This window comes from Humulus lupulus, chromosome 2 (genome assembly GCF_963169125.1).
Source record: "Humulus lupulus chromosome 2, drHumLupu1.1, whole genome shotgun sequence".
NCBI lineage: Eukaryota > Viridiplantae > Streptophyta > Magnoliopsida > Rosales > Cannabaceae > Humulus > Humulus lupulus.
Window position 1 is genome coordinate 240194519 of NC_084794.1, and position 18653 is coordinate 240213171.

An 18653-nucleotide genomic window follows, 5' to 3' on the forward strand; every position below is an offset into this window, starting at 1 on the left:
TACAATTTTTGTAATAAATTTTATGAATGAAAATGTGTGATTTAAAGAAATTACGTGGTATTAGCTAAGGTGGCAAATTATTTAGGTTTGTTGAATTTTTAAGAAAATGGCAATAAAATAAACAAGTAGAATTATTAACTTGAACGCTAATTTTAAGAACACTCTCACGTGTGCATGTTACATGCAAGTGTATTTTTACGTTCAAGCATACACCTATTATTCAAACGTATGATTTTATTTTGTAAACATTAAAGATTATGGTAGAATTGACATTATTCTTTATGATTTATGTGACGTTGTTATGTGAATAATGATGTAGTGCAACTTGTGCCACGAGTGCATGGCCCATGCACACATGTGGTATGTATGTTGGACATGTGTAATTATACATGATTTTAAAACAAACATTTGATTGTGATTATAGGCTCGTTGTGACGTACCCACACTTTACTTTTTGCTTGGACTTGAGGTAAGGAAGTTAGCTAGAATTTCTATGAATTTTGTTATGAAAGGTATGAACTGAAATGATAGCATGAATTATGGTTTTATGGAATGTATGATTTATGGTAAGCTAAAGTGTTATGAAAAGTATGAATTTCTATGTTATGATATAATTTGTTATACATGTGCTGGTATGTTGTATTGAAAGCAATAGGTTGTTAGCGTGCTGAACGCGACACAACAAAGGAGTTACTAAGGATTTGACATAACTCATATGGCAGACACGCCGAGGTTATTCGAGGACCTAAGATCTTGTTTACCTCATAGAGGATGTCTTACCAATTTATGCTTTTGCTGGTTACCTCATGATGCGATATGGACAATAGGGGTGCAATGATCACATGACTTATCATTATGATGTATAGCTATGATTATGATTTATGAGTCTGAATATAATGTGAATATGATATGTTCCGCCATGAGTTTATGATACGAATATGTTCTACTTACTGGGATTTTAGTTCACCCCCTTACTTTCCCCCTTTCAGGTAGGCAATAGGGTTTCTCCTTAACACGCAGAGTGATGTGGGAAGTTCCGACATCTAGGCATGTATGACACGAGGTGTCCTATGAACGAATAACGATCAAGATGAGTTCCAAGAATAATTAAGAAACTTATGTTATGGATTATGTTTCAAATTTCATCAGTGGGTCTTATTTTGTTTATTTTATTTCCAAATACTGCATAAAGACATAATATTTTCATTTCAAACTATTGGGCCTAAATTACATGTGTTTATCAAGGCCCCGCTGAACTTTTTGTTAAAGTGGTATTTTTCTAATACATGTGAGTTGACCGATGTTTTTATAAAGTAATAGATTAGGGCGCGCTTTACAAATGGTATCAGAGAATGGTCGTTCATGTTCCAATGACCCTCCGCATACATGCTAAAGACTGGAAAATCTCACCTCATTGTGTTGTAAGCACTTTCTTTAATTACTATTTGCTTTTTTTTGTTTTAAATATTTAGATTGAAATATAGAAAAGATGCCTCTTATCACTAGGACCACTAAGAAACAGTTACTTAAAGAGATCCGCACTATACCTAAAGTGCGACTCGATGAGGATAATGAAGATTAGAGGATCATCGTACTGAAGACATCTGCAGCAGTATGTGAGAGTATGTAGGGAATGATTAACAAGAGAGGAGCGTTGCTTTGGCCCATTGAACCAAACTGGGTGTTGAGGGAATCACTGTCAATATACCCCAAGGCTCTCCTTTAGTTGACCGTCGCATGGCACGATGTCATCCAGGATGACCTGGATTTCGATACTATTGAGTACACTATATATGACCTTGTGGAAAATCACGAATTCAATCGTTTGGAGGCAGTCCTAGTTAAGAATGATGATGGAGAGACGGAAGAAAATTTCAAGATGGTACACGACATGGAAGGAGAAATGGCGCGTCAGGAAGCAATACACGCCATACCAAAAGTGAGCATCAGGATGAGGGCGATGGCTAACGCCCTTGACTACTTCCACATCTCAGAAAACATCTTTGATTACAATTCAGGGTACGAGTCCATGAATGAGGACTAGAGTCCGTCTCAAATTTCCATCAGTAAATTCTACTTAAATGAAATGGGACTTCCTTAAAGACCATTAAAAACCTACGGATTCTTTTTATGGTTTTATTTAGACACTATGTTGGATGTTTGATTTATGGGGTTCTTTTGAGAAATCCTTGGATATTATAATTTTTATCGTTTCTCTCTCTTGCAAACTCTAAATGTTGTGTGGATACAAGTATTTATGATAACTTTCATGATTAGCTCTTAAGTAACCAAAACACGATGCGATTTATCTCCTCTTATGATTTTCCTTTGGTGACTTAGAATTTCATAATGTGGACAAGCAGAAGAGGAACAAGAGGTTGAAGAGGAAGAGGTTGAGGTCGAGGAAGAATTGCCTCTGTAAACCTTAATGCTGCAGAAATCCCAACCATCAGCCCCAGCTGCACCAACTGTGGATTTGGTTGTAGAGATAGCAAGATTGAGGGAATAATTAAGGTAGAGGGACGAGGAGTTGGCCCAAGTCAGACAAGTACCCCAAGTACCATTGGCGCAGCCTTAGCCACCAGTACCACCACCTGCACCATTCCCAATGGCTTATGGTTTTGAGCCAGTCTATAAACGCTTTAGGAAGCAAGCCCTTCCTAGCTTTGAAGGGAAAGTCAACCCTATGGTGGCAGAAGATTAGTTGAAGCCAGTAGAAACTGTCTTTTACCACATGGAGCTGAAAGATCATCAAAGTGTTTTGTGTGTAGCTCACCAACTCAAATTAGATGCAAGGATATGGTGGTACATGATGAAACAGATCATGACTGAAACACTATGACCTGGGTAGATTTTGTTCAAGCATTTGGCAAAATGTATTACAGTGCAGTTGTACTAGCAACTAGGGTGGATGAGTTTGTGACCTTGGTTTAAGGAAACCTTTCAGTTATCAACTATGATTAGAAGTTTGATAGGTTGTCGAGGTTTGCACCTGAATAGTACCAACCAAGGCCATGCAAGTCCAAAGGTTTATGAGAGGACTTAAGGCAATGATTGCTAGAGATGTCAAGATGACCAATGCTGAGGTGGTTAGTTACGTTGAGGTTTTGGATAAGGCTCTTGATGCAGAATACTTAGAGGACTGAATAAGGAAGGACAATGCTACAAGAATGGAGGCCAACATAAACAAGGGCTTCCATAAGGGCATCAAGAGGAAGGCCCATGAAGGACAGACCAGTGGAAATGACAAGAAGCCTGTACCCCCAGCCTCGAATGGCAACAATCATAACAACCACAACAACTGTAACATTCACAACAATGATCATAACCGTGAAAAACACTAGAATAACAAAGTTGAGTACCCCAATTTTCCTAAATGCTCACGCCGCATCAAGGAGAGAATCGGGCAGGCACCAACAAGTGTTACAAATACAGTCAGGCAGGTCATCTAAAGAAGGATTGCCCACAGTGGAGAGCAGGAGCTGGGCAAGGCAGCAATAGCAATCTAGTACCAGCAAGAGTCTTTGATTTGACCCAAAAGGAAGCAGCCAACAGTAACACTGTCTTCATAGGTCAGCTCCCTATTTCTGGTATGATATGTAGAGTCCTCATTGATTCTGGAGCGTCTCACTCTTATGTTTGCTATGAATGTAATTGATAAACTGGGATTAGCTTTTAAACTATTTCAGTGTAGTATTAGTTCCATGTTACCATTGAGAGACATTATGTCATCAACTGGGTGGTTACAATCAGTTTTCATAGTGGTTGAGGGTAGAGAGTTCCCATCAGACCTTATAGAGCTAGACATACCAGATGATGATGCTATACTTGGAATGGACTGGTTAGCCAAATATGGAGCAACGATAGACTATCAGAGGAAGACATTGGAGTTCATACCTAAGGACGGAGAACTCTTTACTTTTAAAGGAGAAGTGATGGGATTTCGCACACCTATCATATTGCATTAGAATCTCGGAACATGATGCAGCATGGGTGTTTCGCATTTTTGGCAAATATTGTGGATAAGACTAAAGACACTGAGCTAAAACCTAAGGATGTTCACATTGTTTGTGAGTTCCCTGAGGTGTTTTTAGAGGACTTACCAAGTTGACCCCAGACAGAGAAATCAAATTCATGATTGAACTTGCACCAGAAACAACACCAATCTCAAAAGCACCCTACCAAATGACACTTGTAGAGTTGAAGGAACTAAAAACCCAGCTATAGAAATTGTTGGACAAGGGATTCATACGACCTAGTCATTCGTCGTGGGGAGCACCAGTTCTGTTTGTAAAGAAAAAGGATAGAAGTATGATAATGTGCATCGATTATCGAGAACTCTATAAGGTAAAGATTAAGAGAAAATATTCTTTGCCTAGGATAGATGACCTCTTTGACCAACTGCAAGGGGTAGTAGTGTTCTCAAAGATTAATATGCGATCTGGGTACCATCAGCTAAAGGTGAAGGAATGAGATATCCCTAAAATAGCATTCAGAACCCACTACGTACATTATGAGTTCCTAGTGATGTCTTTTGGACTCTCTAATGCCCCAACGTCATTCATGGACATGATGAACAGAGTGTTTAAGGATTACTTGGATAAGTTGGTAGTGGTGTTTATAGACGATATTCTTATCTACTCAAAGACTATAAGGAGGAGCATGAGGAACACCTGAGGTTGATGCTCAATACACTACGAGAGATCCAACTTTATGCTAAGTTCGCTAAGTATGAATTTTTGTTGGAACAAGTGACTTTCCTAGGACATATAGTGTCCAAGAGTGGAATAGCAGTGGCTCCAACAAAGATTAAGGCCATTAGAGACTAGCCCTATCCCAAGAATGCCTCAGAGGTTCGAAGCTTCTTAGGGTTAGCGGGTTACTATTGGAAGTTAGTCAAGGGTTTCTCTAAGATTGCCACACCCATGACTGACTTAACCCACAAACCAAAAGTTCACATGGACTAAGAAGTGTGAAGAAAGCTTTCAGACTATGAAGGACAAGTTGATCTCTACACATATCCTTTGTGTTCCCACAAAGGGTGGAAAGTTTATGGTGTATTGTGATGCATCTAAGAACAGCTTTGGTTGCGTGTTGATGTAGAATGGGAAAGTGGTAGCCTATGCCTCAAGGCAGCTCAAGGACTATGAGCAGAGATATCCCACCCATGATCTTGAGTTAGCGGCAGTGGTGTTCGCACTAAAAATATGGAGGCATCACCTTTATGGGGATTGGTGTGAAATATACACCAATCATAAAAGTTTGAAGTACTTCTTCACCCAGAAAGAGCTGAATATGAGACAACAGAGTTTTTAGAATTAGTAAAACATTATGATTGCGAAATTCTATACCATCCAGGCAAGGTCAATGTTGTGGCAGATTCATTAAGTAGGCGAGGACACGGAAATGCCTCATCTCTGAGTACAATAGAGACACCTCTATAGAAAGAGATCATTAAGGTCGGTATTGAGTTAGTAACAAGAGGCCTAACAAGTATCACTCTATAGTCTACCATAATGGAACAGATTAGAGAAGGGCAGAAGATGGATGAAGCCCTAATGAATCAAGAGGCTTTCGTATAGGAAAGTGGTAGTGGTGACTTCACTATGTCCAACAGTGGATTTTTGCGGTATAAGAATAGGATATGTGTGCCTAACAATGATAATATTAAGGCAAGTATTATGAAAGAGGTGCATACAACACCCTGTTCCTTACATCTAGGCTCGACAAAGATGTCCCAAGACCTTAAAGCGTTGTATTGGTGGCCTGGAATGAAGAAAGATGTTGATGAGTTTGTTGCGAGGTGTTTGACATGCCAGCAAGTCAAAGCAAAACACCAAAGGTCAATAGGGCTACTTCAGCCACTTTATGTTCTAAAATGGAAATGGGAAGACATAGCAATGGATTTTGTGGTAGGGTTACGTAGGATCACAAAACAACATGATTATGCTTGGGTAATAGTGGACAGGCTCACTAAGTTCACCCATTTTCTACCAGTTAAGACCACCTACTCAGCGGATCAGTATGCAGAGTTGTATGTTAGCGAGATAGTGAGACTTCATGGGGTTCCAAAGTTGATTGTCTCTGACAGAGGATCAGTGTTCACGTCAAACTTTTGGAAAGGGTTGCAGAAAGCTATGGGTACAAAGTTGAAGTTCAGTACTGTTTTTCATCCCCAAACAGATGGGCAGTCTAAGAGGACTATTCATATTCTAGAAGATATGTTGAGATGTTGTGCTTTGGACTTTTTAGAATCTTGGAGTCAGTATCTACCCCTGATTGAGTTCTCCTATAACAATAGCTATCAGTCCACTATAGGGATGGCTCCCTATGAGATGTTTTATGGGCGGAAATGTAGATCTCCCTTGCACTGGAATAAGGTTGGGGAGAAGCAGGTTTTAGGCCCCGAGGCGGTTAGGGAAGCTAGCGAGGCGATTGAGAAGATTTTCCAAATGATGCTTAATGCTCAAAGTAGGCAAAAGAGCTACGCAGACCTTATGAGAATGGATATTGAGTTTTCAGTTAGGGAGTTTGTATTTGTGAGAGTCTCTCCAATGAAGGGTGTTAAGCATTTTGGGAAGAAAGGGAAATTGAGCCCGAGATTTATAAGTCCATTTGAGATTTTTGACAGAGTTGGGCAAGTTGCCTACCGTTCAGCACTACCCCCAGCACTAGCCAAAATGAATAACATCTTTCATACCTTGATGTTGCGCAAGTACGTGTCAGATCCCTCTCATGTTCTATGTTATGAGTTGTTACAGCTGAAGCATGACTTGAGTTACGATGAACAGCTAGAGTGTATCATCGAAAAGGGAATCAAGGAACTAAGATAAAAAAGGATTCAATATTTAAGGTCCTGTGGAAGCATAGAACGGAAAGAGAAGCAACCTAGGAGTTGGAGGAAGACACGAGAGAAAGATACGCTGAGTTATTTGGTAAGAAAGAATTTTCGGACGAAATTCCTTTTTAGGAGGGTGTATTGTAGCGCACCAAATTTTTTATTTTATTTTATTATTATTTGAATGGTTTGTTTATTTTTTAATTAATTTTGAAGTGTTAGAATTTTATTTTTATTGTTTGGTAGAAATTATGTGAATTTAATTTTTTTTATTTGTTTTATTTAATTATTCTATTTTAAGAGCTTTCTTGAGTTTTGGTTTGGTGCACTAAGGTGCATGGTTAATAAAGATGCACTTGATCGCTTGTGTGTGTGTGCATGTGCATGGCATGCATGGTGAACATGCAATAGTTTTCTCATGCATTATTTCCTTTTTATTATTTTTAGTCTTTCTTTTATTTTATTTAATTAATTAAAAATTAAAAAAACAAGAAAAAGAAAAAGGAAATAAATGGAGAAGAATGGGCGTGAGAAGAGAGGGAAAGAGAGGGAATCCTCTTTTCCATGTTTTTTTAATTTTAAATCAAATAAACATGAATAAGGTAAGTGCATTAAGGTGGGGGTTGTCTTGGCTTAATTTGGGAAATAAAAAATTTGAAACTTAAATGAATATGTGTGTGTGTGAGTCACACCTAGCCGAGTAGAGAGAGAGAGAGAGAGGGACAGTGGGAGTCGGCCAAATGGGGGATTATGATTTTATGTGACGTTGTTATGTGAATAGAGTTGTAGTGCAACTTGTGCCACGTGTGCATGGCCCATGCACATGTGGGGTAAGTATGTTGGGCATGTGTAATTATACATAATTTTAAAACAAACATTTGATTATGATTATAGGTTCGTTGTGACGTACCCGAACTTTACTTTTTTCTTGGACTTCAGGTAATGAAGTTAGCTAGAATTTCTATGAATTTTGTTATGAAAGGTATGAATTGAAATTATGGTGTTATGGAATGTATGAGCTATGGTAAGCTAAAGTGTTATAAAAAGTACAAATATCTATGTTATGATATGAACTGCTATACATGTGTTGGTATGTTGTATGAAAAACAATATGTTGTTAGTGTGCTTAATGCAACACAACAAAGGAGTTACTAAGGAGGCAACTTAATAAGTAGCTTTTTCCAAAAAAAGTTTGACAAAGAGGGAGAAGAAATAAGACGATAACGAGAAGAGAAGTGAAGAGATAAAAACTAAAAATAGTAAAGTGTTAATGTATTTGTGATTTTAAATTGTAACATTAAATTTATGAAAAAAACATTAAATAATATAAAAACAATAAAATAGATTAAGTTCCCTTTTTAAAATACTAAGTCAATATTGTATAATGAAATTAATATAAAAATTATCAAATGAAAAATACTTGAATGACTAAAATAATCTCCTAATTTAAATAAACTTAATTAAGAGTAAAACTATTTCATAAACCAATTTTTATACAAAAATATGGGAAATTAAATCCATAAAATTGAAATTTTTATAAAAGCCATAAAATAAGTTCTTTTGAAAAAAAAACCATATTTTTGTAAACTTGCAAAAAAAAAACCCCATAAAAGATGTGATTTCCTCAAAAATAAACCTAAGAGAATTGAGTCCAACTCAGGTAAATAGGCCTTAACAATTGAGTTGCATGGAGGAGGGCTGGGTTAAGTATGTCGTACCCTCTACTAAGGCCCCCTAACTTCCACACAGTGCCCAAAAGACAGGAATTTAAACTTTTGTTTTATTAATTGTTATCAATTGATTAGACCCACTATAATCATGCAAAGCAAATTGGTCTTCACAAGTAGAATCACCCACAATAGAGGAATTTAACATTTACATTTTTTAATGGGCCCAAATAAAACCTATCACATTATGAATATTTTATTTGGCAACCAAAACCACATATATATCCAAACATGTGGGCTTTGAGTTATTCGAGGACCTGAGATCCTGTTTACCTCATAGAGGAGGTCTTACCAATTTATGATTTTGTTGGTTACCTCAAGATGTGACATGTAAAATAGTGGTGTCATGATCACATGACATATGATTATGATCATGATGTATGAGTCTAAATATAATATGAATATGATATGTTCCCCCATGAGTTTACGATACGAATATGTTCTTGTGTTTTCATGAATTTGTTGTATTTGTTCGTACTTCCATACTGGGCCCCCTTATTTTCCCCCCTTCAGGTAGGCAATAGGGTTTCTCCTTGGCACACACAGTGATGTGGGAAGTTCCAACGTATAGGCATGTATGATGTGGGGTGTCCTATGAACGAATAACGATTAAGATGAGCACCAAGAATAATTAAGAATCTTATGTTATGGATTATGTTTCAAACTTCTTCAGTGGGACTTATTTTCTTAATTATATTTCCAAATACTGCATAAAGACATAATATTTTTATTTCAAACTATCGGACTCCACTAAAAATTTTCTTAAAATGGTATTTTTCTAATACATGTGAGTTGAGTGACATTTTTATAAAGTAATAGATTACGACGCGCTTTACAAGGACCTAAGCTATGATAAGCAGCCAGTGCGAATCATAGAAAAGGGAATCAAGTAACTGAGATTCAATAAGATTTCACTAGTAAAGGTCTTGTGCAAGAACTGTTCTGTAAGGAAAGAAACCAGGGAGTTGGAGGATGACATGAGAAACAGTGTCCCGAGTTTTTGGTGAGTCGAATTTCGAGGACGAAATTCCTTTTAAGGAGGTAGATTGTAATATTCGGACACACACATTTAATTATTATTTATTTTAATTAATTAATTCACTTATTTTATTATTTTATTTTAATATTATTATATATAGTCTTGTTTACTTGTTTAATTAGTTGTCACCTTATTTACTATGATAGTTATTCTTTTTTTATTTATGTAGTTATTTACTTACCTTTATTTTATTTATTTATTTATACTTTGGTATAATTATATGATATTATGTGCACATGTGTGTGTGACCAAACCTTGGGCGTGTGGTGTGAAAAGATCAAGAGGTGATCGAATTGATTTGTTTGATAATCAATGAGAAGTAAGCATGGCAATCTTGGCCATTTCAACATTAATTGAAGAATTAATGTTATTATGATTTGATTGGGAATTTTCCTAGTTGGCTTAGGATATGAAATGGAGAAATGAAAGGTGACAATTAATTCTTGATTTTTGAAATTAAGAAGATGATATAATGTGTGTGGAATGAATGATTTAGGGTGGTGACAACTAGTTAATTTCTAATTTATAAGTGATTAGAAAATTATTAATAGTTGATTGATTTATGAATGTTATGAAAATATAATGGGTGATTTTATTACTGGTATTCTTTCCATTTAAGTGGTGATTTTGACAATAAAGGTAATGGAGAAGAAGAGATTTCAAAATTGAAAGGTGATTGGAGATCAATCAAGAACATGGTGAAAGATCAAGTCTAGGTGCATGTATTTATGGTGGTGATTAGGATTAGAATTAATTAGGTGTGATGGTGGTTGATTTTAGATAATCATGGATGGTTATAGTGTTTTATAAACATGGCTAGAATGAGGACTAGGTTCATGCTACTGTGAATAGGATATGATCAATCAATGGTGATTAGGAATCAATTAGGCTATGTTGGCTGAATGATTGGAATCAATCAAGTTTAATTGGGAGGATTTGATGAGTGGCATTGGAGCCTATAACTAGAGACAGCCTAGCTCTCACTTTCATACAACACAAAGAGAAGAAGAGAGATGGGGGCATGAAGAATGAAAGAAAGAAAGAACGAGAGAAAACGTGAGAAAGAAAGAGAGAAGGCCAAGAAGGTGGAGATTTAGCTCATGGGCTCGGGATTTTCGTGAAGGAAAGGAATAAAGGTTTACGTTTAAATAACTCTTTATGGTTTAGTCTTTAAGTTCATTCTCTTCTTGTCCTTTTGATGGTTATTTGGGAGATACGATTCTTGGTTAGGGTTCGTAATCTCTAAGGTGGTGGTGCTTCATAGTGGTTCGGCCTGTACATCTACTTAAGGTATCATTGGTTATTTTGAAGGTTGTTTTGTGTTGGTATTGGGGTAAGTTTGATTTATGGGAATGGTATACTTATGATTAATAAAATAAGACTTCTTGTTACATGACTCATGAAAATGGATTCTTGGGCGTCTAACTTATCTATTTAAGCATGATATGGTCTAAATAAGGATATTGTTATTTTGTGGATAGGCTTTGATCGATAATTGGATCACTTTATTCTTTTTCAAAGACTCCACACACACACCAAGGTAAGGAGGTTAAACATGTTTGCTTGATTAATAATATTTATGGAATTCATGTTGCATGCTATATGTTTCAGGGCATGTACTTGGCAAGGTAAAAGGTGGACAAAGGTTACCACAAAGCTAACCATGGAGGTCGTAGAAAGGATAACAAGAACTTCCTCGTAGTTATCTCTCCCATTTATGTGCATATTGCGCGCATAGTTTTTATGTATGTATGTATGTATGTATGTATGTATGTATGTATGTATGTATGTATGTATGTATGTATGATGATGATGATGACGATGATATGTCTTGTTATGATATGAGTTTATGGTTTGTCTTTATGAGGTTTGTTTTATGTTGATTGTTTGGTTTGATTCTCCTTCCTGGGCTTTAGCTCACCCCCCTTTTTCCCTCTCCACAGGCAAGAACTGAATATGTGATGGCATGGTGAGCGAGAACTGTTCCAAGAAGGTGCATGTGCTCTGTGAGGGGACTGCATGGACGACGACGATCCTATGAACACCATATTTTATTATTAGTTTTATGAAATCCATTTACTTTATGTTGGGACGTATTTGATTTAAATTGCATGTTTTGGCATTATCTTTTACGAAACTCAGCTCTTGAGCATTAATAAAGATTATTTTCTTTTGCATTTAAAAAGGTTTATTCATAGAATATGTTGTAGTTAAATTATTGTGTTACACTCGTCAATGTACACCTCCATGTTTTTCTCGATCTGGTCAACAAACATTTTATTTACCAACCTCTCGTACATTGCCCCAACATTTTTCAGCCTAAACAACATGACTTTGTAGTAATACACATTGTTCTCGGTCATAAAAGCTGAAGTGCTCTTGGTCCGTAGAGTTCATCACGATCTGGTTATATCCAAAATTTGTGCCCATGAAAGATATGAGCTCATGAATAGTCGTGGCATTCACGAGCTAATCAATCCTTTGTAAAGGGAATCAGTCATTTGGGCAGACTTTTTTCAAATCAGAGAAATAGATGCAAGTCCTCAACTTTTTGTTAGGTTTTGGAACCAGAACGGGATTGATATCCATGTTGGATATTTTGCCTCCCTAATGAACCCACATTTTAAGAGGCGGGCTACTTCTTCCTCTAGAGCCTCTCCTCTTTCCTTTCCCAACAACATTCTTTTCTATTGCTTGACATGTATGTTTCTGTCCAAATTTAGTGTGTGCGTGATCACACCTGGAATGATTCCTACCATTTTGGCATGCGACCAGGTGAATACATCGAGGTTTTTTCTTAAAAACTCTATCAAATTCCTTTTTTGTTTGGCATTGAGTTTTTTTCCAACCTTTGAGGCTATCTCCTTGTCGAAAATTACCATTTCTAGCTCCTCCAAGGCTTGGAGCTCAGATTGGTCTTCGCCCATCCTTGGGTCAATTTCTTTTTGTTTTCCGACCTCGCCATTTTCCACCTAAGGTTCTTCCGCCCCTTTGGCGACTACCATTGCCTGGGACTCCTTGGTCTCCTCGATTATCACCATGGCTTGCTGCCCACGTTGTGATCTTCCCTTCACAGAAATGCTATAGCATTCCCTGGCAGCGAGTTGATCCCATCTTATGTGCATATCCCAATGGGTGAAGGGAACTTCATAGCCAAATGTCGAACATAAGTTATGGCCTCGAACACTATCAGGGTTGGTCGCCCTAAAATGGCGTTGTAGAAATTCGGACAATATATGACAATGAACTTGAGCATCTTTGCCACAGCTCGTGTTTCATCACTAATTGTTACAATGAGCTCGATCATTTCGATTGATGTCATTCCTTCTCCTAAGAACTTGTATAGAGTTGTGGAAGAGGCCTTCAAGTTTGTCGCTAACATCTCCATCTTCTCTAGAGTGGACCTGAATAGCAACTTTACAGAGCTGCTGTTATCAATCATGATTCTCTGAACTCTCATGTTTCCGAGTTAAAAGGTTATGACATGCAGATCATTGTGCGGGAATTGGACATGACTCGTGTCCTCTTTCATAAAAATGATAGGCTTCTTGTCCATTTTTTGTTGCTTTGATAAGCACTGCTCAGGAGTGAATACTGCACCATCATGGGTGTTCAGCTCTTGGATATACCATTTATGTGCCTTGTTTCTTATGTCGGCCAAATGAGGTCCACTCGCGATTGTGGCAATATCTCTTCCCTGAACAGGAGGAGGGATGAGTGAGTTTTCCATATCTTGAAGAGACGGTGGTGGGTTTGATGGATTTCCTGGAGATGGTCGTGGATTCTACATGGTCGATTGATTGGGAGCCACCTGATTTTGGAAGTACGTTGCTAATGGTCCAACTCAGATTAGAGTCTCAATCTCATTCTTCAGTTGACGGCAGTCATCGGTATTGTGGCCAATGTCGTTGTGGTAACAACAAAACTTGACCAGATCTCTTTTTGGTTGTTGATTCCTCATTGGCTCTGACTTTTTCCACGGGAGGCAAGCAGAATTCGCCACATATATGTTTTCTTGCGTATCTGTTAGGTCGGTATATGCAGTGAATATTGAGGTGTACTTGTCCTCGACTTTGTTCTTTTTGGACCACGCCTGGTCGCCTTCCTTATTTCCCTTCCTCTTTTTATTGTTTCCCGCCTGGTTATTATGGGTAGCGAGTTGAACCAAGCTACAACATTTTCTACCACTCTAGTAGGCTGAGTGGGAATTTGACTAGTTCCGGCCATTGCAGATTCAGCCTCCTCAAGATTTATCCATTCTTGAGCTTGGGTTAGGAACTCATATATATTTTTAACTCCTTTCCTTTGTTGTTCTTTCCATAATTCACATCCCACGGTGATACCAGATCGCATCGACGTGAGTTTGGCACTGTCATCGGCGTCTCTAGCCCGAGCTTCTATGTTGGTGAACCAGTTTATGTAAGCCTTGAGAGCTCACTCGGCTGTTGTTTTATATTGGCCAAGGAATTGGCCTTCACCTGTAGCTCTTTTGCAGCTCATAATTTCTTTTTAAATTATGTTGACAACTGTTGCTAGGAGATGATTGACGGCTTGGTTGCTCCCGTCAGTGTGGCTGGGAACAGGATGCAACACAAGTCGATACTTACATTATGGGCTCTCATCAGGGTATTAAAAGCCCCAATGTGGCTTGACAGGTCGGTCGTTCCGTCATAGGTAGTCATGTGCGACATCTTGAAATCTATTGGATACGAAGTTACCACGATACGAGGAGTGAAAAGTTTGAGCTCCTCGTCAGAATTGCAATCATCCTAGTTCCTCCCAGACAAGAGGCGCCTCATTTTCTTGTCCATCGTAGGATGCTGCTCAAGAGTTGGATCCTTCACTACCGGGTTGTTTGGGAGTTGTCTATTAGCTTCCATCCCAGGCTGCACGTTATTCGGGTTCTCATCCCTCCAAGCTTGAGCTCGATTACTCGGGGCATTCCCAACATCACGCACTATTGAAGGATTTTCCCTAGTCTAATTATAACTCAGATCGTTGTTGCGATCTTGTTGTCCTCGTTGGGTGTTTAAGTGATCGTGCAGATTGGACGGGTGGTTAGAGAAAAATCTCTAAGCTGAGTTCGAATGATTTCTTAGTTCGATCTCCAGTCTTTGATACTATGTATTGCGAACACTCTTCGACTTCCTCTCATGACGACTTTTCATCAAATAATTTCCTTTAGAAAAGTTCACCATCCTCTGGTGAGGTCGCTGAGCCTTGTCATTCACACAAACTTGGACTCCAGTATCCCAAGATCGTGAAACATAACTAACTTCTCTGTGGGCAGAGTTTCTTCAATTGTTTCCGTGAGCTGATGGATTCTTCTGCGCACGCAGGGTGTTGGGTGATGAATTAGTGATGGTGGGTGCCTTATTAGTGAGGTGATCTATCATCCATCAGGGCATACAAATATAGGTCGCCCATCATCCACTCCAATGTCCTTGATTGGTGGTAATGTCTTCTCATTTCTTTGCACTTGACCACCCGGTCGAACTGGTGCTGGAGGATTCGAGGGGACTTCTGTACGCCTAGAAGTAGTTCCTTCTCGCACTGTCTGATTAGGCTAATTTTGGCAACATGAGCCGCCTGCTCATTTCTGTGTTTGTGGGTGGGTCGGTCATTCTTAGGAGTGTGTTCTGATGGCACCGAGCTCAGGGTTGCGGTCCAAATAGAACGACTTACATTAGGATGATTATGCCTGTGGGACTAGTCCTATGGCACCCATTTTTCCTCCTTCTGACATTATGGTTGTTTATCTAAGGGTGTAATTGAGACATTATCTTGTCAATACGTCTGTTGGTGTGGGGGAGGTGGCTCCTCAGCTGAGAATTCTCCATTTCGATGGCCCTGACGTAACCTAGGTTGTTACAGTGGTGGTGGGATGACAAACTACCAGTTTCTTGGTGTTCCCCATCCTGGTTTTGGGGTTGTTTTTCGGGACGATGGGGAACGGAAGTGCCCTGTCTAGCAAGGCTGATTGCATAGAACTCTCCATGGTCCCCAAGCCTCTCTGACTCGTTGTCGCGCATCGATAGTGTCAACACCATGTTCTAAGGGTAAAAAAGGTTCAATTTTGGTATCATTTAAGGCTATAGATTCTAATAGAGAATTCACATCATCAATAAAATTATCAACATGCAAGTTCATACCAAAATATTTTTCACAATATTCAAGTAAGTTATTTCCATCATCCTCAAAGATACATTCAATCATGTTAACTTCATGGATTTCCTCCCACACAACAGAATTAGGAACATTAAATACATTCAATTTAGCAGTCATATTTCCAAAAGATAATTTCAAAACGTCATTACAACTATTAATGATTTCATTAGATGTTGCTAATGATGGTCTACCTAAAATGATAGGAAGTTGAGCATGCACATTTTCAACAAGTTGAGTATCAAGAACAATGAAATCAACAGGAAAGTAAAATTTATTATTTTTTTTATCAAAACATCTTCTATAATCCCTCTAGGAAATTTTACAGAATGGCAGACTAATTGAAGAGTTATAGAAGCAGGTTTTAGTTCACCAAGACCAAGTTGTTTATAAACAGAATAAGACAATAAATTCACACTAGCACCTGAATCAAGTAAAGTCTTGTTAATAAAATGATCACCAATAATGCATGAAATTATGGGACACTCAAGGTTTTTATATTTAACAAGACTCATTTATTGAATGATGGAACTAGCTTGTTCAGTTAAAAATTCCTTTTTTTGGAACATTAGTGTTTCTTTTGATAGTGCAAGATCCTTCAAAAATTTAGAGTAGGTGGGAATATGCTTAATTGCATTTAAGAATGGTGTATTGATACTAACTTGCTTAAAAACTTATAAGATGTCATTATATTGGCCGCCTTTTTTAATTGGAGGTAGTCTTTGTGGGAATGGGTTTTTGGGGATGAAAGGAAGGATTGGGGTATCCTCCTTCAAAGAGTCATTAATATTGGAACTAGTTAAAAAAACTCTTTTCTTTTTCCTTTTTTTATTTTTCTTTTTTATTTTCTTTTTCAACCTCAGGTATGTAATAGGATTTGTCAATGTTCTTTCCTGGCCTAAAAGTTGAAATTGATTTGGCTTCTTCAATATGGATAGGATTTTGCATCTCACATTGGCCCTTTGGATTAGGAATGGGTTGACTAGGAAATTTTCCTTTCTCTCTACAAAATAAAGGAGTTGCAATTTGTTACTTGTGTCTCGAGTTTGGTAATTGATTGAAAAGGGTTTGTAGGATTTTCTGAGTGAATTGCATAAACTGTTGTAAAGTATCTTCTAAGGAATGTTTCATTTGTTGAGGATATAGCTGATTTTGTGGGGCATGATTTTGGTTTTCCATGTTGTGTCGGCACTACAACAATATAAGAGTTTTATGACTTTATTTAGGAGACATTAAATATCTACAATGTCTCCCACTGGGGGAGACATCATAGGTGGAGCCATTGTAAGTGCACATCCCACGTCTCCCTCTGAGAGAGGTGACAAACATCCCACGTCTCCCAATGGGAGATGTTGAGAGGTGTCCAAAAATGTGGACTTTCAATGTCTCCCACTGGGAGGCATGGGATGCCTCTCAACTCTCCCAGTGGGAGACATTGAAAGTCACTAGGAGACATGGGACACATGGCATGTCTCCTAGTGAGAGACGTTAGAAATCCTCCCTGGACACATGTTAAACCCTCATTTTTCAACATCTTTCCATTATTTTAATGTCTTCCAATTTTAGTCATTATTAATTAAATTCAATGTCTCCAAATATAAGACATGAAAAACTCCTCCTAATTTTTAATGTCTTACACCAATAGTGTAAGACATTGTAGGGAGTCATTAAAAGTAGAATTTTTTTTAGTGTGGTGCCCTTGATTCATTGGAGGTTGGTTTTGTCTCCATGAGAAGTTTGGATGGTTTCTCCAATTTGGATTATTAGTGGAAGAGAATGGGGTATCATTTGATTTCCCATAAGCATGAAGAGCATTGGTCTCCTCTGAAAAGGCCTCTTGGTAAGAAGGACATGATTGGGCATTATTGCAAGGACTAGAACATATAGAACAAACATCTTTTATGGGCTGCGTTGGAGAATTTACAGTTTGGCTTATGGCTAAAGCTTCTTCTTTTCTCGCTATTTTTTCTAAGGATGATCTTAAGTCTAATTCATCATTTACTTCATACCTACCTCCTCTTTTTGGTGAAGTAGTTGACCTAGACCTAGGATCAAAATAATTCCATTGTTGTGAATTGACAAATAAATCTTCAAGGGCGCCCTAAGCCTCTTGCCCTTGAAATTGTAAAAAAATTCCAGTATGCATAGATTGAATCATTTGACGATTAGAGGGAGTCAACCCATCATAAAAATATTTTACAAGTCTCCATTTTTCATAACCATGATGAGGACATTTTAATAATAAATCTTTAAGCATTTCCCAATATTCACAAAACTCTTCATTTTCTTTTTGAAAATACTCGGAGATTTCTCTCCTTAGATTATTAGTTTTAGACATAGGAAAAAATGTTAACAAAAATTTATTTTAAAGTTGATCCCATGTGGTTATATTCCCTATAGGAAGGGAGCTTAACCAAGCTTTAGATTTATCTTTTAATAAAAAAGGGAATAATCTAAGTTTGACCGACTCATCGAAAAATTTTGAAATTGAAATGTTGAGCGAATTTCCAAAAAATCTCTTACATGCATGTAAGGATCTTCCCTATCTGACCCATAAAAAGATGGCAATAATTGAATGATTGTTTGTTTAAGCTTGAAATGGGCAGCATTAGTGGCAGGAAAAACAATACACGAAGGAGCATTAGATGAAATAGGTGAAAAGTATTCAACTAAAATCTTTTCTTGCCCAACATTTTCAACAGCAAGATTTCTATCATCATTAGTCATTGGCTCCATGATGCTTAAATTTTTACTAATACTTTCAATTTCAAGCAAAGATAAACATCTTTTTACCAAACAATTTTTAGAGTTACATTCCCATTGATGCATATAATTTTCATAGACAAGGTAACAAAGATAATTTCATGCAAACATTTTTCTGATT

The 18653-nt window shown here is 37.6% G+C and overlaps 1 non-coding gene across 1 annotated transcript; it reads left to right on the plus strand.

Moving 5' to 3' along the window:
* Window positions 1-17986: 17986 nt before the first annotated feature.
* LOC133820158 (small nucleolar RNA R71) lies at window positions 17987-18092 on the plus strand. The gene has a single exon (XR_009886587.1). It is a non-coding gene; the product is annotated as a small nucleolar RNA R71 (small nucleolar RNA).
* The last annotated feature ends 561 nt before the right edge of the window (window positions 18093-18653 follow it).